The sequence below is a fragment of the Procambarus clarkii genome, chromosome 73 (genome assembly GCF_040958095.1).
Source record: "Procambarus clarkii isolate CNS0578487 chromosome 73, FALCON_Pclarkii_2.0, whole genome shotgun sequence".
Taxonomy (NCBI): domain Eukaryota; kingdom Metazoa; phylum Arthropoda; class Malacostraca; order Decapoda; family Cambaridae; genus Procambarus; species Procambarus clarkii.
The window spans coordinates 29,902,043-29,923,780 of record NC_091222.1 but is presented as its reverse complement, the minus strand read 5'-3'; positions in this window follow the sequence as shown (position 1 = coordinate 29,923,780).

Here is a 21,738-nt window from a genome sequence, read left to right as displayed (position 1 = left end):
CAATTATGTGTTTGCATCATTTTTATCGTATATATATGAATTAATACCCATAGACTGTATATTCACAAAAACGTAGAAAACGGCAAAATATTGCCTAATTCGATGATATTTTGTTTAAGTCACATAAAGGAAAAGGGGATGATAAACGTCAAAATATTGCTAAATTCGATAATTTTTCGTACGAAACAAAATGCAAGTAAACTTTCTGAAAATGCAATATTATGCGAAATTCTGAGATTTGAAGGCCAAATCACATATCGTGATACTACATGAAATAGAATCGAAATATTGGTAAAAATGAATATATTTACGTAGTATCAAACTACACGAAAAACGTGAAAAAAGTCACTATTTAACCATATTTGAGGATTTTAACTTCAAATCATAGAGCGAAGTTTCGTATTATTTAGATCCAAGAAAAGACATATGACAGTGTTGTTACCAATACAAATGATAAAAATTCATGTATTTTCAGTAGTATTAACTAAAATGTTCCTGATTTTCCGTTTATATTACCGATGGAAGATGTACACGAAAATCGCTCTATTCCGGCTGAAACGTCGATATATGCAATAAAAACAGAACTTCTCCCTCTTTTCAATATCTTACTCAGTATTTTAACGAGAAACAAATAGTTGATTGAAAATGAAGTATTTAAGGTTATTATCTAATCAATTATGTGTTTGCATCATTTTTATCGTATATATATGAATTAATACCCATAGACTGTATATTCACAAAAACGTAGAAAACGGCAAAATATTGCCTAATTCGATGATATTTTGTTTAAGTCACATAAAGGAAAAGGGGATGATAAACGTCAAAATATTGCTAAATTCGATGATTTTTCGTACGAAACAAAATGCAAGAAAACTTGCTTAAAATGCAATATTATGCGAAATTCTGAGATTTGAAGGCCAAATCACATATCGTGATACTACATGAAATAGAATCGAAATATTGGTAAAAATGAATATATTTACGTAGTAACAAACTACATGAAAAACGTGAAAAAAGTCACTATATAACCATATTTGAGGATTTTAACTTCAAATCATAGAGCGAGGTTTCGTATTATTTAGATCCAAGAAAAGATATATGACAATGTTGTTTCCAATACAAATTATAAAAATCAATGTGTTTTTATTAGAATTAACTAAAATGTTCCAGATTTTCCGTTTATATTACCGAGGGAAGATGTACACGTAAAACCGCTCTAATCCGGGTGAAACGTCGATATATGCAATAAAAACCGAACTTCTCCCCTTTTCAATATCTTACTCAGTATTTTACGAGAAACAAATTGATGATTGAAAATGAAGTATTTAAGGTTATTATCTAATCAATTATGTGTTTGCATAATTTTTATCGTATATATATGAATTAATACCATAGACTGAAAATTCACAAAAACGTGGAAAAACGGCAAAATATTGCCTAATTCGATGTTATTTTGTTTAAATCAAATAAAGGAAAAGGGGATGATAAACGTCAAAATATTGCTAAATTCGATGATTTTTCGTACGAAACAAAAGGCAAGAAAACTTGCTTAAAATGCAATATTATGCGAAATTCTGAGATTTGAAGGCCAAATCACATATCGTGATACTACATGAAATAGAATCGAAATATTGGTAAAAATGAATATATTTACGTAGTATCAAACTACACGAAAAACGTGAAAAAAGTCACTATTTAACCATATTTGAGGATTTTAACTTCAAATCATAGAGCGAAGTTTCGTATTATTTAGATCCAAGAAAAGACATATGACAGTGTTGTTACCAATACAAATGATAAAAATTCATGTATTTTCAGTAGTATTAACTAAAATGTTCCTGATTTTCCGTTTATATTACCGATGGAAGATGTACACGAAAATCGCTCTATTCCGGCTGAAACGTCGATATATGCAATAAAAACAGAACTTCTCCCTTTTTTCAATATCTTACTCAGTATTTTAACGAGAAACAAATAGTTGATTGAAAATGAAGTATTTAAGGTTATTATCTAATCAATTATGTGTTTGCATCATTTTTATCGTATATATATGAATTAATACCCATAGACTGTATATTCACAAAAACGTAGAAAACGGCAAAATATTGCCTAATTCGATGATATTTTGTTTAAGACACATAAAGGAAAAGGGGATGATAAACGTCAAAATATTGCTAAATTCGATGATTTTTCGTACGAAACAAAATGCAATTAAACTTTCTGAAAATGCAATATTATGCGAAATTCTGAGATTTGAAGGCCAAATCACATATCGTGATACTACATGAAATAGAATCGAAATATTGGTAAAAATGAATATATTTACGTAGTAACAAACTACATGAAAAACGTGAAAAAAGTCACTATATAACCATATTTGAGGATTTTAACTTCAAATCATAGAGCGAGGTTTCGTATTATTTAGATCCAAGAAAAGATATATGACAATGTTGTTTCCAATACAAATTATAAAAATCAATGTGTTTTTATTAGAATTAACTAAAATGTTCCTGATTTTCCGTTTATATTACCGAGGGAAGATATACACGTAAAACCGCTCTAATCCGGCTGAAACGTCGATATATGCAATAAAAACCGAACTTCTCCCCTTTTCAATATCTTACTCAGTATTTTACGAGAAACAAATAGATGATTGAAAATGAAGTATTTAAGGTTATTATCTAATCAATTATGTGTTTGCATAAATTTTATCGTATATATATGAATTATTACCATAGACTGAAAATTCACAAAAACGTGGAAAAACGGCAAAATATTGCCTGATTCGATGTTATTTTGTTTAAATCAAATAAAGGAAAAGGGGATGATAAACGTCAAAATATTGCTAAATTCGATGATTTTTCGTACGAAACAAAAGGCAAGAAAACTTGCTTAAAATGCAATATTATGCGAAATTCTGAGATTTGAAGGCCAAATCACATATCGTGATACTACATGAAATGGAATCGAAATATTGGTAAAAATGAATATATTTACGTAGTATCAAGCTACATGAAAAACGTGAAAAAAGTCACTATTTAACCATATTTGAGGATTTTAACTTCAAATCATAGAGAGAGGTTTCGTATTATTTACACCCAAGAAAAGACATATGACAATGTTGTTTCCAATACAAATGATAAAAATGAATGTGTTTTCATTAGAATTAACTAAAATGTTCCTGATTTTCCGTTTATATTACCGAGGGAAGATGTACACGTAAAACCGCTCTAATCCGGCTGAAACGTCGATATATGCAATAAAAACCGAACTTCTCCCCTTTTCAATATCTTACTCAGTATTTTACGAGAAACAAATAGATGATTGAAAATGAAGTATTTAAGGTTATTATCTAATCAATTATGTGTTTGCATAATTTTTATCGTATATATATGAATTAATACCATAGACTGAAAATTCACAAAAACGTGGAAAAACGGCAAAATATTGCCTAATTCGATGATATTTTGTTTAAGTCACATAAAGGAAAAGGGGATGATAAACGTCAAAATATTGCTAAATTCGATGATTTTTCGTACGAAACAAAAGGCAAGAAAACTTGCTTAAAATGCAATATTATGCGAAATTCTGAGATTTGAAGGCCAAATCACATATCGTGATACTACATGAAATAGAATCGAAATATTGGTAAAAATGAATATATTTACGTAGTATCAAACTACACGAAAAACGTGAAAAAAGTCACTATTTAACCATATTTGAGGATTTTAACTTCAAATCATAGAGCGAAGTTTCGTATTATTTAGATCCAAGAAAAGACATATGACAGTGTTGTTACCAATACAAATGATAAAAATTCATGTATTTTCAGTAGTATTAACTAAAATGTTCCTGATTTTCCGTTTATATTACCGATGGAAGATGTACACGAAAATCGCTCTATTCCGGCTGAAACGTCGATATATGCAATAAAAACAGAACTTCTCCCTCTTTTCAATATCTTACTCAGTATTTTAACGAGAAACAAATAGTTGATTGAAAATGAAGTATTTAAGGTTATTATCTAATCAATTATGTGTTTGCATCATTTTTATCGTATATATATGAATTAATACCCATAGACTGTATATTCACAAAAACGTAGAAAACGGCAAAATATTGCCTAATTCGATGATATTTTGTTTAAGACACATAAAGGAAAAGGGGATGATAAACGTCAAAATATTGCTAAATTCGATGATTTTTCGTACGAAACAAAATGCAATTAAACTTTCTGAAAATGCAATATTATGCGAAATTCTGAGATTTGAAGGCCAAATCACATATCGTGATACTACATGAAATAGAATCGAAATATTGGTAAAAATGAATATATTTACGTAGTAACAAACTACATGAAAAACGTGAAAAAAGTCACTATATAACCATATTTGAGGATTTTAACTTCAAATCATAGAGCGAGGTTTCGTATTATTTAGATCCAAGAAAAGATATATGACAATGTTGTTTCCAATACAAATTATAAAAATCAATGTGTTTTTATTAGAATTAACTAAAATGTTCCTGATTTTCCGTTTATATTACCGAGGGAAGATATACACGTAAAACCGCTCTAATCCGGCTGAAACGTCGATATATGCAATAAAAACCGAACTTCTCCCCTTTTCAATATCTTACTCAGTATTTTACGAGAAACAAATAGATGATTGAAAATGAAGTATTTAAGGTTATTATCTAATCAATTATGTGTTTGCATAATTTTTATCGTATATATATGAATTAATACCATAGACTGAAAATTCACAAAAACGTGGAAAAACGGCAAAATATTGCCTAATTCGATGATATTTTGTTTAAGTCACATAAAGGAAAAGGGGATGATAAACGTCAAAATATTGCTAAATTCGATGATTTTTCGTACGAAACAAAAGGCAAGAAAACTTGCTTAAAATGCAATATTATGCGAAATTCTGAGATTTGAAGGCCAAATCACATATCGTGATACTACATGAAATAGAATCGAAATATTGGTAAAAATGAATATATTTACGTAGTATCAAACTACACGAAAAACGTGAAAAAAGTCACTATTTAACCATATTTGAGGATTTTAACTTCAAATCATAGAGCGAAGTTTCGTATTATTTAGATCCAAGAAAAGACATATGACAGTGTTGTTACCAATACAAATGATAAAAATTCATGTATTTTCAGTAGTATTAACTAAAATGTTCCTGATTTTCCGTTTATATTACCGATGGAAGATGTACACGAAAATCGCTCTATTCCGGCTGAAACGTCGATATATGCAATAAAAACAGAACTTCTCCCTCTTTTCAATATCTTACTCAGTATTTTAACGAGAAACAAATAGTTGATTGAAAATGAAGTATTTAAGGTTATTATCTAATCAATTATGTGTTTGCATCATTTTTATCGTATATATATGAATTAATACCCATAGACTGTATATTCACAAAAACGTAGAAAACGGCAAAATATTGCCTAATTCGATGATATTTTGTTTAAGACACATAAAGGAAAAGGGGATGATAAACGTCAAAATATTGCTAAATTCGATGATTTTTCGTACGAAACAAAATGCAATTAAACTTTCTGAAAATGCAATATTATGCGAAATTCTGAGATTTGAAGGCCAAATCACATATCGTGATACTACATGAAATAGAATCGAAATATTGGTAAAAATGAATATATTTACGTAGTAACAAACTACATGAAAAACGTGAAAAAAGTCACTATATAACCATATTTGAGGATTTTAACTTCAAATCATAGAGCGAGGTTTCGTATTATTTAGATCCAAGAAAAGATATATGACAATGTTGTTTCCAATACAAATTATAAAAATCAATGTGTTTTTATTAGAATTAACTAAAATGTTCCTGATTTTCCGTTTATATTTCCGAGGGAAGATATACACGTAAAACCGCTCTAATCCGGCTGAAACGTCGATATATGCAATAAAAACCGAACTTCTCCCCTTTTCAATATCTTACTCAGTATTTTACGAGAAACAAATAGATGATTGAAAATGAAGTATTTAAGGTTATTATCTAATCAATTATGTGTTTGCATAAATTTTATCGTATATATATGAATTATTACCATAGACTGAAAATTCACAAAAACGTGGAAAAACGGCAAAATATTGCCTGATTCGATGTTATTTTGTTTAAATCAAATAAAGGAAAAGGGGATGATAAACGTCAAAATATTGCTAAATTCGATGATTTTTCGTACGAAACAAAAGGCAAGAAAACTTGCTTAAAATGCAATATTATGCGAAATTCTGAGATTTGAAGGCCAAATCACATATCGTGATACTACATGAAATGGAATCGAAATATTGGTAAAAATGAATATATTTACGTAGTATCAAACTACACGAAAAACGTGAAAAAAGTCACAATTTAACCATATTTGAGGATTTTAACTTCAAATCATAGAGCGAAGTTTCGTATTATTTAGATCCAAGAAAAGACATATGACAATGTTGTTTCCAATACAAATTATAAAAATCAATGTGTTTTCATTAGAATTAACTAAAATGTTCCTGATTTTCCGTTTATATTACCGAGGGAAGATGTACACGTAAAACCGCTCTAATCCGGCTGAAACGTCGATATATGCAATAAAAACCGAACTTCTCCCCTTTTCATTATCTTACTCAGTATTTTAACGAGAAACAAATAGATGATTGAAAATGAAGTATTTAAGGTTATTATCTAATCAATTATGTGTTTGCATCATTTTTATCGTATATATATGAATTAATACCCATTGACTGAAAATTCACAAAAACGTGGAAAACGGCAAAATATTGCCTAATTCGATGATATTTTGTTTAAGTCACATAAAGGAAAAGGGGATGATAAACGTCTAAATATTGCTAAATTCGATGATTTTTCGTACGAAACAAAAGGCAAGAAAACTTGCTTAAAATGCAATATTATGTGAAATTCTGAGATTTGAAGGCCAAATCACATATCGTGATACTACATGAAATAGTATCGAAATATTGGTAAAAATGAATATATTTACGTTATATCAAACTACATGAAACACGTGAAAAAAGTCAATATTTAACCATATATGAGGATTTTAACTTCAAATTTTTCGAGCGAGGTTTCGTATTATTTAGATCCAAGAAGACATATGACAGTGTTGTTACCAATACAAATGATAAAAATACATGTGTTTTCAGTAGTATTACCTAAAATGTTCCTGATTTTCCGTTTATATTACCGATGGAAGATGTACACGAAAATCGCTCTATTCCGGCTGAAACGTCGATATATGCAATAAAAACAGAACTTCTCCCTCTTTTCAATATCTTACTCAGTATTTTAACGAGAAACAAATAGTTGATTGAAAATGAAGTATTTAAGGTTATTTTCTAATCAATTATGTGTTTGCATCATTTTTATCGTATATATATGAATTAATACCCATAGACTGTATATTCACAAAAACGTAGAAAACGGCAAAACATTGCCTAATTCGATGATATTTTGTTTAAGTCACATAAAGGAAAAGGGGATGATAAACGTCAAAATATTGCTAAATTCGATGATTTTTCGTACGAAACAAAATGCAAGTAAACTTGCTGAAAATGCAATATTATGCGAAATTCTGAGATTTGAAGGCCAAATCACATATCGTGATACTACATGAAATAGAATCGAAATATTGGAAAAAATGAATATATTTACGTAGTAACAAACTACATGAAAAACGTGAAAAAAGTCACTATATAACCATATTTGAGGATTTTAACTTCAAATCATAGAGCGAGGTTTCGTATTATTTAGATCCAAGAAAAGATATATGACAATGTTGTTTCCAATACAAATTATAAAAATCAATGTGTTTTTATTAGAATTAACTAAAATGTTCCTGATTTTCCGTTTATATTACCGAGGGAAGATGTACACGTAAAACCGCTCTAATCCGGCGGAAACGTCGATATATGCAATAAAAACCGAACTTCTCCCCTTTTCAATATATTACTCAGTATTTTAACGAGAAACAAATAGATGATTGAAAATGAAGTATTTAAGGTTATTATCTAATCATTTATGGGTTTGCAACATTTTTATCGTATATATATGAATTAATACCCATAGACTGAAAATTCACAAAAACGTGGAAAACGGCAAAATATTGCCTAATTCGATGATATTTTGTTTAAGTCACATAAAGGAAAAGGGGATGGTAAACGTCAAAATATTGCTAAATTCGATGATTTTTCGTACGAAACAAAATGCAAGAAAACTTGCTTAAAATGCAATATTATGCGAAATTCTGAGATTTGAAGGCCAAATCACATATCGTGATACTACATGAAATAGAATCGAAATATTGGTAAAAATAAATATATTTACGTAGTATCAAGCTACATGAAAAACGTGAAAAAAGTCACTATTTAACCATATTTGAGGATTTTAACTTCAAATCATAGAGAGAGGTTTCGTATTATTTAGATCCAAGAAAAGACATATGACAATGTTGTTTCCAATACAAATGATAAAAATGAATGTGTTTTCATTAGAATTAACTAAAATGTTCCTGATTTTCCGTTTATATTACCGAGGGAAGATGTACACGTAAAACCGCTCTAATCCGGGTGAAACGTCGATATATGCAATAAAAACCGAACTTCTCCCCTTTTCAATATCTTACTCAGTATTTTACGAGAAACAAATAGATGATTGAAAATGAAGTATTTAAGGTTATTATCTAATCAATTATGTGTTTGCATAATTTTTATCGTATATATATGAATTAATACCATAGACTGAAAATTCACAAAAACGTGGAAAAACGGCAAAATATTGCCTAATTCGATGTTATTTTGTTTAAATCAAATAAAGGAAAAGGGGATGATAAACGTCAAAATATTGCTAAATTCGATGATTTTTCGTACGAAACAAAAGGCAAGAAAACTTGCTTAAAATGCAATATTATGCGAAATTCTGAGATTTGAAGGCCAAATCACATATCGTGATACTACATGAAATAGAATCGAAATATTGGTAAAAATGAATATATTTACGTAGTATCAAACTACACGAAAAACGTGAAAAAAGTCACTATTTAACCATATTTGAGGATTTTAACTTCAAATCATAGAGCGAAGTTTCGTATTATTTAGATCCAAGAAAAGACATATGACAGTGTTGTTACCAATACAAATGATAAAAATTCATGTATTTTCAGTAGTATTAACTAAAATGTTCCTGATTTTCCGTTTATATTACCGATGGAAGATGTACACGAAAATCGCTCTATTCCGGCTGAAACGTCGATATATGCAATAAAAACAGAACTTCTCCCTCTTTTCAATATCTTACTCAGTATTTTAACGAGAAACAAATAGTTGATTGAAAATGAAGTATTTAAGGTTATTATCTAATCAATTATGTGTTTGCATCATTTTTATCGTATATATATGAATTAATACCCATAGACTGTATATTCACAAAAACGTAGAAAACGGCAAAATATTGCCTAATTCGATGATATTTTGTTTAAGTCACATAAAGGAAAAGGGGATGATAAACGTCAAAATATTGCTAAATTCGATGATTTTTCGTACGAAACAAAATGCAAGTAAACTTTCTGAAAATGCAATATTATGCGAAATTCTGAGATTTGAAGGCCAAATCACATATCGTGATACTACATCACGAATCGAAGATATTGAATCGAAATATTGGTAAAAATGAATATATTTACGTAGTAACAAACTACATGAAAAACGTGAAAAAAGTCACTATATAACCATATTTGAGGATTTTAACTTCAAATCATAGAGCGAGGTTTCGTATTATTTAGATCCAAGAAAAGATATATGACAATGTTGTTTCCAATACAAATTATAAAAATCAATGTGTTTTTATTAGAATTAACTAAAATGTTCCTGATTTTCCGTTTATATTACCGAGGGAAGATATACACGTAAAACCGCTCTAATCCGGCTGAAACGTCGATATATGCAATAAAAACCGAACTTCTCCCCTTTTCAATATCTTACTCAGTATTTTACGAGAAACAAATAGATGATTGAAAATGAAGTATTTAAGGTTATTATCTAATCAATTATGTGTTTGCATAATTTTTATCGTATATATATGAATTATTACCATAGACTGAAAATTCACAAAAACGTGGAAAAACGGCAAAATATTGCCTGATTCGATGTTATTTTGTTTAAATCAAATAAAGGAAAAGGGGATGATAAACGTCAAAATATTGCTAAATTCGATGATTTTTCGTACGAAACAAAAGGCAAGAAAACTTGCTTAAAATGCAATATTATGCGAAATTCTGAGATTTGAAGGCCAAATCACATATCGTGATAATACATGAAATGGAATCGAAATATTGGTAAAAATGAATATATTTACGTAGTATCAAACTACACGAAAAACGTGAAAAAAGTCACAATTTAACCATATTTGAGGATTTTAACTTCAAATTATAGAGCGAAGTTTCGTATTATTTAGATCCAAGAAAAGACATATGACAATGTTGTTTCCAATACAAATTATAAAAATCAATGTGTTTTCATTAGAATTAACTAAAATGTTCCTGATTTTCCGTTTATATTACCGAGGGAAGATGTACACGTAAAACCGCTCTAATCCGGCTGAAACGTCGATATATGCAATAAAAACCGAACTTCTCCCCTTTTCATTATCTTACTCAGTATTTTAACGAGAAACAAATAGATGATTGAAAATGAAGTATTTAAGGTTATTATCTAATCAATTATGTGTTTGCATCATTTTTATCGTATATATATATGAATTAATACCCATAGACTGAAAATTCACAAAAACGTGGAAAACGGCAAAATATTGCCTACATATTACTACATGAAATAGAATCGAAATATTGGTAAAAATGAATATATTTACGTAGTATCAAACTACACGAAAAACGTGAAAAAAGTCACTATTTAACCATATTTGAGGATTTTAACTTCAAATCATAGAGCGAAGTTTCGTATTATTTAGATCCAAGAAAAGACATATGACAGTGTTGTTACCAATACAAATGATAAAAATTCATGTATTTTCAGTAGTATTAACTAAAATGTTCCTGATTTTCCGTTTATATTACCGATGGAAGATGTACACGAAAATCGCTCTATTCCGGCTGAAACGTCGATATATGCAATAAAAACAGAACTTCTCCCTCTTTTCAATATCTTACTCAGTATTTTAACGAGAAACAAATAGTTGATTGAAAATGAAGAATTTAAGGTTATTATCTAATCAATTATGTGTTTGCATCATTTTTATCGTATATATATGAATTAATACCCATAGACTGTATATTCACAAAAACGTAGAAAACGGCAAAATATTGCCTAATTCGATGATATTTTGTTTAAGTCACATAAAGGAAAAGGGGATGATAAACGTCAAAATATTGCTAAATTCGATGATTTTTCGTACGAAACAAAATGCAATTAAACTTTCTGAAAATGCAATATTATGCGAAATTCTGAGATTTGAAGGCCAAATCACATATCGTGATACTACATGAAATAGAATCGAAATATTGGTAAAAATGAATATATTTACGTAGTAACAAACTACATGAAAAACGTGAAAAAAGTCACTATATAACCATATTTGAGGATTTTAACTTCAAATCATAGAGCGAGGTTTCGTATTATTTAGATCCAAGAAAAGATATATGACAATGTTGTTTCCAATACAAATTATAAAAATCAATGTGTTTTTATTAGAATTAACTAAAATGTTCCTGATTTTCCGTTTATATTACCGAGGGAAGATGTACACGTAAAACCGCTCTAATCCGGCGGAAACGTCGATATATGCAATAAAAACCGAACTTCTCCCCTTTTCAATATATTACTCAGTATTTTAACGAGAAACAAATAGATGATTGAAAATGAAGTATTTAAGGTTATTATCTAATCATTTATGGGTTTGCAACATTTTTATCGTATATATATGAATTAATACCCATAGACTGAAAATTCACAAAAACGTGGAAAACGGCAAAATATTGCCTAATTCGATGATATTTTGTTTAAGTCACATAAAGGAAAAGGGGATGGTAAACGTCAAAATATTGCTAAATTCGATGATTTTTCGTACGAAACAAAATGCAAGAAAACTTGCTTAAAATGCAATATTATGCGAAATTCTGAGATTTGAAGGCCAAATCACATATCGTGATACTACATGAAATAGAATCGAAATATTGGTAAAAATAAATATATTTACGTAGTATCAAGCTACATGAAAAACGTGAAAAAAGTCACTATTTAACCATATTTGAGGATTTTAACTTCAAATCATAGAGAGAGGTTTCGTATTATTTAGATCCAAGAAAAGACATATGACAATGTTGTTTCCAATACAAATGATAAAAATGAATGTGTTTTCATTAGAATTAACTAAAATGTTCCTGATTTTCCGTTTATATTACCGAGGGAAGATGTACACGTAAAACCGCTCTAATCCGGGTGAAACGTCGATATATGCAATAAAAACCGAACTTCTCCCCTTTTCAATATCTTACTCAGTATTTTACGAGAAACAAATAGATGATTGAAAATGAAGTATTTAAGGTTATTATCTAATCAATTATGTGTTTGCATAATTTTTATCGTATATATATGAATTAATACCATAGACTGAAAATTCACAAAAACGTGGAAAAACGGCAAAATATTGCCTAATTCGATGTTATTTTGTTTAAATCAAATAAAGGAAAAGGGGATGATAAACGTCAAAATATTGCTAAATTCGATGATTTTTCGTACGAAACAAAAGGCAAGAAAACTTGCTTAAAATGCAATATTATGCGAAATTCTGAGATTTGAAGGCCAAATCACATATCGTGATACTACATGAAATAGAATCGAAATATTGGTAAAAATGAATATATTTACGTAGTATCAAACTACACGAAAAACGTGAAAAAAGTCACTATTTAACCATATTTGAGGATTTTAACTTCAAATCATAGAGCGAAGTTTCGTATTATTTAGATCCAAGAAAAGACATATGACAGTGTTGTTACCAATACAAATGATAAAAATTCATGTATTTTCAGTAGTATTAACTAAAATGTTCCTGATTTTCCGTTTATATTACCGATGGAAGATGTACACGAAAATCGCTCTATTCCGGCTGAAACGTCGATATATGCAATAAAAACAGAACTTCTCCCTCTTTTCAATATCTTACTCAGTATTTTAACGAGAAACAAATAGTTGATTGAAAATGAAGTATTTAAGGTTATTATCTAATCAATTATGTGTTTGCATCATTTTTATCGTATATATATGAATTAATACCCATAGACTGTATATTCACAAAAACGTAGAAAACGGCAAAATATTGCCTAATTCGATGATATTTTGTTTAAGTCACATAAAGGAAAAGGGGATGATAAACGTCAAAATATTGCTAAATTCGATGATTTTTCGTACGAAACAAAATGCAAGTAAACTTTCTGAAAATGCAATATTATGCGAAATTCTGAGATTTGAAGGCCAAATCACATATCGTGATACTACATCACGAATCGAAGATATTGAATCGAAATATTGGTAAAAATGAATATATTTACGTAGTAACAAACTACATGAAAAACGTGAAAAAAGTCACTATATAACCATATTTGAGGATTTTAACTTCAAATCATAGAGCGAGGTTTCGTATTATTTAGATCCAAGAAAAGATATATGACAATGTTGTTTCCAATACAAATTATAAAAATCAATGTGTTTTTATTAGAATTAACTAAAATGTTCCTGATTTTCCGTTTATATTACCGAGGGAAGATATACACGTAAAACCGCTCTAATCCGGCTGAAACGTCGATATATGCAATAAAAACCGAACTTCTCCCCTTTTCAATATCTTACTCAGTATTTTACGAGAAACAAATAGATGATTGAAAATGAAGTATTTAAGGTTATTATCTAATCAATTATGTGTTTGCATAATTTTTATCGTATATATATGAATTATTACCATAGACTGAAAATTCACAAAAACGTGGAAAAACGGCAAAATATTGCCTGATTCGATGTTATTTTGTTTAAATCAAATAAAGGAAAAGGGGATGATAAACGTCAAAATATTGCTAAATTCGATGATTTTTCGTACGAAACAAAAGGCAAGAAAACTTGCTTAAAATGCAATATTATGCGAAATTCTGAGATTTGAAGGCCAAATCACATATCGTGATAATACATGAAATGGAATCGAAATATTGGTAAAAATGAATATATTTACGTAGTATCAAACTACACGAAAAACGTGAAAAAAGTCACAATTTAACCATATTTGAGGATTTTAACTTCAAATTATAGAGCGAAGTTTCGTATTATTTAGATCCAAGAAAAGACATATGACAATGTTGTTTCCAATACAAATTATAAAAATCAATGTGTTTTCATTAGAATTAACTAAAATGTTCCTGATTTTCCGTTTATATTACCGAGGGAAGATGTACACGTAAAACCGCTCTAATCCGGCTGAAACGTCGATATATGCAATAAAAACCGAACTTCTCCCCTTTTCATTATCTTACTCAGTATTTTAACGAGAAACAAATAGATGATTGAAAATGAAGTATTTAAGGTTATTATCTAATCAATTATGTGTTTGCATCATTTTTATCGTATATATATATGAATTAATACCCATAGACTGAAAATTCACAAAAACGTGGAAAACGGCAAAATATTGCCTACATATTACTACATGAAATAGAATCGAAATATTGGTAAAAATGAATATATTTACGTAGTATCAAACTACACGAAAAACGTGAAAAAAGTCACTATTTAACCATATTTGAGGATTTTAACTTCAAATCATAGAGCGAAGTTTCGTATTATTTAGATCCAAGAAAAGACATATGACAGTGTTGTTACCAATACAAATGATAAAAATTCATGTATTTTCAGTAGTATTAACTAAAATGTTCCTGATTTTCCGTTTATATTACCGATGGAAGATGTACACGAAAATCGCTCTATTCCGGCTGAAACGTCGATATATGCAATAAAAACAGAACTTCTCCCTCTTTTCAATATCTTACTCAGTATTTTAACGAGAAACAAATAGTTGATTGAAAATGAAGAATTTAAGGTTATTATCTAATCAATTATGTGTTTGCATCATTTTTATCGTATATATATGAATTAATACCCATAGACTGTATATTCACAAAAACGTAGAAAACGGCAAAATATTGCCTAATTCGATGATATTTTGTTTAAGTCACATAAAGGAAAAGGGGATGATAAACGTCAAAATATTGCTAAATTCGATGATTTTTCGTACGAAACAAAATGCAATTAAACTTTCTGAAAATGCAATATTATGCGAAATTCTGAGATTTGAAGGCCAAATCACATATCGTGATACTACATGAAATAGAATCGAAATATTGGTAAAAATGAATATATTTACGTAGTAACAAACTACATGAAAAACGTGAAAAAAGTCACTATATAACCATATTTGAGGATTTTAACTTCAAATCATAGAGCGAGGTTTCGTATTATTTAGATCCAAGAAAAGATATATGACAATGTTGTTTCCAATACAAATTATAAAAATCAATGTGTTTTTATTAGAATTAACTAAAATGTTCCTGATTTTCCGTTTATATTACCGAGGGAAGATATACACGTAAAACCGCTCTAATCCGGCTGAAACGTCGATATATGCAATAAAAACCGAACTTCTCCCCTTTTCAATATCTTACTCAGTATTTTACGAGAAACAAATAGATGATTGAAAATGAAGTATTTAAGGTTATTATCTAATCAATTATGTGTTTGCATAAATTTTATCGTATATATATGAATTATTACCATAGACTGAAAATTCACAAAAACGTGGAAAAACGGCAAAATATTGCCTGATTCGATGTTATTTTGTTTAAATCAAATAAAGGAAAAGGGGATGATAAACGTCAAAATATTGCTAAATTCGATGATTTTTCGTACGAAACAAAAGGCAAGAAAACTTGCTTAAAATGCAATATTATGCGAAATTCTGAGATTTGAAGGCCAAATCACATATCGTGATACTACATGAAATGGAATCGAAATATTGGTAAAAATGAATATATTTACGTAGTATCAAACTACACGAAAAACGTGAAAAAAGTCACAATTTAACCATATTTGAGGATTTTAACTTCATATCATAGAGCGAAGTTTCGTATTATTTAGATCCAAGAAAAGACATATGACAATGTTGTTTCCAATACAAATTATAAAAATCAATGTGTTTTCATTAGAATTAACTAAAATGTTCCTGATTTTCCGTTTATATTACCGAGGGAAGATGTACACGTAAAACCGCTCTAATCCGGCTGAAACGTCGATATATGCAATAAAAACCGAACTTCTCCCCTTTTCATTATCTTACTCAGTATTTTAACGAGAAACAAATAGATGATTGAAAATGAAGTATTTAAGGTTATTATCTAATCAATTATGTGTTTGCATCATTTTTATCGTATATATATGAATTAATACCCATTGACTGAAAATTCACAAAAACGTGGAAAACGGCAAAATATTGCCTAATTCGATGATATTTTGTTTAAGTCACATAAAGGAAAAGGGGATGATAAACGTCTAAATATTGCTAAATTCGATGATTTTTCGTACGAAACAAAAGGCAAGAAAACTTGCTTAAAATGCAATATTATGTGAAATTCTGAGATTTGAAGGCCAAATCACATATCGTGATACTACATGAAATAGTATCGAAATATTGGTAAAAATGAATATATTTACGTTATATCAAACTACATGAAACACGTGAAAAAAGTCAATATTTAACCATATATGAGGATTTTAACTTCAAATTTTTCGAGCGAGGTTTCGTATTATTTAGATCCAAGAAGACATATGACAGTGTTGTTACCAATACAAATGATAAAAATACATGTGTTTTCAGTAGTATTACCTAAAATGTTCCTGATTTTCCGTTTATATTACCGATGGAAGATGTACACGAAAATCGCTCTATTCCGGCTGAAACGTCGATATATGCAATAAAAACAGAACTTCTCCCTCTTTTCAATATCTTACTCAGTATTTTAACGAGAAACAAATAGTTGATTGAAAATGAAGTATTTAAGGTTATTTTCTAATCAATTATGTGTTTGCATCATTTTTATCGTATATATATGAATTAATACCCATAGACTGTATATTCACAAAAACGTAGAAAACGGCGAAACATTGCCTAATTCGATGATATTTTGTTTAAGTCACATAAAGGAAAAGGGGATGATAAACGTCAAAATATTGCTAAATTCGATGATTTTTCGTACGAAACAAAATGCAAGTAAACTTGCTGAAAATGCAATATTATGCGAAATTCTGAGATTTGAAGGCCAAATCACATATCGTGATACTACATGAAATAGAATCGAAATATTGGAAAAAATGAATATATTTACGTAGTAACAAACTACATGAAAAACGTGAAAAAAGTCACTATATAACCATATTTGAGGATTTTAACTTCAAATCATAGAGCGAGGTTTCGTATTATTTAGATCCAAGAAAAGATATATGACAATGTTGTTTCCAATACAAATTATAAAAATCAATGTGTTTTTATTAGAATTAACTAAAATGTTCCTGATTTTCCGTTTATATTACCGAGGGAAGATGTACACGTAAAACCGCTCTAATCCGGCGGAAACGTCGATATATGCAATAAAAACCGAACTTCTCCCCTTTTCAATATATTACTCAGTATTTTAACGAGAAACAAATAGATGATTGAAAATGAAGTATTTAAGGTTATTATCTAATCATTTATGGGTTTGCAACATTTTTATCGTATATATATGAATTAATACCCATAGACTGAAAATTCACAAAAACGTGGAAAACGGCAAAATATTGCCTAATTCGATGATATTTTGTTTAAGTCACATAAAGGAAAAGGGGATGGTAAACGTCAAAATATTGCTAAATTCGATGATTTTTCGTACGAAACAAAATGCAAGAAAACTTGCTTAAAATGCAATATTATGCGAAATTCTGAGATTTGAAGGCCAAATCACATATCGTGATACTACATGAAATAGAATCGAAATATTGGTAAAAATAAATATATTTACGTAGTATCAAGCTACATGAAAAACGTGAAAAAAGTCACTATTTAACCATATTTGAGGATTTTAACTTCAAATCATAGAGAGAGGTTTCGTATTATTTAGATCCAAGAAAAGACATATGACAATGTTGTTTCCAATACAAATGATAAAAATGAATGTGTTTTCATTAGAATTAACTAAAATGTTCCTGATTTTCCGTTTATATTACCGAGGGAAGATGTACACGTAAAACCGCTCTAATCCGGGTGAAACGTCGATATATGCAATAAAAACCGAACTTCTCCCCTTTTCAATATCTTACTCAGTATTTTACGAGAAACAAATAGATGATTGAAAATGAAGTATTTAAGGTTATTATCTAATCAATTATGTGTTTGCATAATTTTTATCGTATATATATGAATTAATACCATAGACTGAAAATTCACAAAAACGTGGAAAAACGGCAAAATATTGCCTAATTCGATTTTATTTTGTTTAAATCAAATAAAGGAAAAGGGGATGATAAACGTCAAAATATTGCTAAATTCGATGATTTTTCGTACGAAACAAAAGGCAAGAAAACTTGCTTAAAATGCAATATTATGCGAAATTCTGAGATTTGAAGGCCAAATCACATATCGTGATACTACATGAAATGGAATCGAAATATTGGTAAAAATGAATATATTTACGTAGTATCAAGCTACATGAAAAACGTGAAAAAAGTCACTATTTAACCATATTTGAGGATTTTAACTTCAAATCATAGAGCGAAGTTTCGTATTATTTAGATCCAAGAAAAGACATATGACAGTGTTGTTACCAATACAAATGATAAAAATTCATGTATTTTCAGTAGTATTAACTAAAATGTTCCTGATTTTCCGTTTATATTACCGATGGAAGATGTACACGAAAATCGCTCTATTCCGGCTGAAACGTCGATATATGCAATAAAAACAGAACTTCTCCCTCTTTTCAATATCTTACTCAGTATTTTAACGAGAAACAAATAGTTGATTGAAAATGAAGTATTTAAGGTTATTATCTAATCAATTATGTGTTTGCATCATTTTTATCGTATATATATGAATTAATACCCATAGACTGTATATTCACAAAAACGTAGAAAACGGCAAAATATTGCCTAATTCGATGATATTTTGTTTAAGTCACATAAAGGAAAAGGGGATGATAAACGTCAAAATATTGCTAAATTCGATGATTTTTCGTACGAAACAAAATGCAAGTAAACTTTCTGAAAATGCAATATTATGCGAAATTCTGAGATTTGAAGGCCAAATCACATATCGTGATACTACATCACGAATCGAAGATATTAAATCGAAATATTGGTAAAAATGAATATATTTACGTAGTAACAAACTACATGAAAAACGTGAAAAAAGTCACTATATAACCATATTTGAGGATTTTAACTTCAAATCATAGAGCGAGGTTTCGTATTATTTAGATCCAAGAAAAGATATATGACAATGTTGTTTCCAATACAAATTATAAAAATCAATGTGTTTTTATTAGAATTAACTAAAATGTTCCTGATTTTCCGTTTATATTACCGAGGGAAGATATACACGTAAAACCGCTCTAATCCGGCTGAAACGTCGATATATGCAATAAAAACCGAACTTCTCCCCTTTTCAATATCTTACTCAGTATTTTACGAGAAACAAATAGATGATTGAAAATGAAGTATTTAAGGTTATTATCTAATCAATTATGTGTTTGCATAATTTTTATCGTATATATATGAATTATTACCATAGACTGAAAATTCACAAAAACGTGGAAAAACGGCAAAATATTGCCTGATTCGATGTTATTTTGTTTAAATCAAATAAAGGAAAAGGGGATGATAAACGTCAAAATATTGCTAAATTCGATGATTTTTCGTACGAAACAAAAGGCAAGAAAACTTGCTTAAAATGCAATATTATGCGAAATTCTGAGATTTGAAGGCCAAATCACATATCGTGATACTACATGAAATAGAATCGAAATATTGGTAAAAATGAATATATTTACGTAGTATCAAACTACACGAAAAACGTGAAAAAAGTCACTATTTAACCATATTTGAGGATTTTAACTTCAAATCATAGAGCGAAGTTTCGTATTATTTAGATCCAAAAAAAGACATATGACAGTGTTGTTACCAATACAAATGATAAAAATTCATGTATTTTCAGTAGTATTAACTAAAATGTTCCTGATTTTCCGTTTATATTACCGATGGAAGATGTACACGAAAATCGCTCTATTCCGGCTGAAACGTCGATATATGCAATAAAAACAGAACTTCTCCCTCTTTTCAATATCTTACTCAGTATTTTAACGAGAAACAAATAGTTGATTGAAAATGAAGTATTTAAGGTTATTATCTAATCAATTATGTGTTTGCATCATTTTTATCGTATATATATGAATTAATACCCATAGACTGTATATTCACAAAAACGTAGAAAACGGCAAAATATTGCCTAATTCGATGATATTTTGTTTAAGTCACATAAAGGAAAAGGGGATGATAAACGTCAAAATATTGCTAAATTCGATGATTTTTCGTACGAAACAAAATGCAAGTAAACTTTCTGAAAATGCAATATTATGCGAAATTCTGAGATTTGAAGGCCAAATCACATATCGTGATACTACATCACGAATCGAAGATATTGAATCGAAATATTGGTAAAAATGAATATATTTACGTAGTAACAAACTACATGAAAAACGTGAAAAAAGTCACTATATAACCATATTTGAGGATTTTAACTTCAAATCATAGAGCGAGGTTTCGTATTATTTAGATCCAAGAAAAGATATATGACAATGTTGTTTCCAATACAAATTATAAAAATCAATGTGTTTTTATTAGAATTAACTAAAATGTTCCTGATTTTCCGTTTATATTACCGAGGGAAGATATACACGTAAAACCGCTCTAATCCGGCTGAAACGTCGATATATGCAATAAAAACCGAACTTCTCCCCTTTTCAATATCTTACTCAGTATTTTACGAGAAACAAATAGATGATTGAAAATGAAGTATTTAAGGTTATTATCTAATCAATTATGTGTTTGCATAATTTTTATCGTATATATATGAATTATTACCATAGACTGAAAATTCACAAAAACGTGGAAAAACGGCAAAATATTGCCTGATTCGATGTTATTTTGTTTAAATCAAATAAAGGAAAAGGGGATGATAAACGTCAAAATATTGCTAAATTCGATGATTTTTCGTACGAAACAAAAGGCAAGAAAACTTGCTTAAAATGCAATATTATGCGAAATTCTGAGATTTGAAGGCCAAATCACATATCGTGATACTACATGAAATGGAATCGAAATATTGGTAAAAATGAATATATTTACGTAGTATCAAACTACACGAAAAACGTGAAAAAAGTCACAATTTAACCATATTTGAGGATTTTAACTTCAAATTATAGAGCGAAGTTTCGTATTATTTAGATCCAAGAAAAGACATATGACAATGTTGTTTCCAATACAAATTATAAAAATCAATGTGTTTTCATTAGAATTAACTAAAATGTTCCTGATTTTCCGTTTATATTACCGAGGGA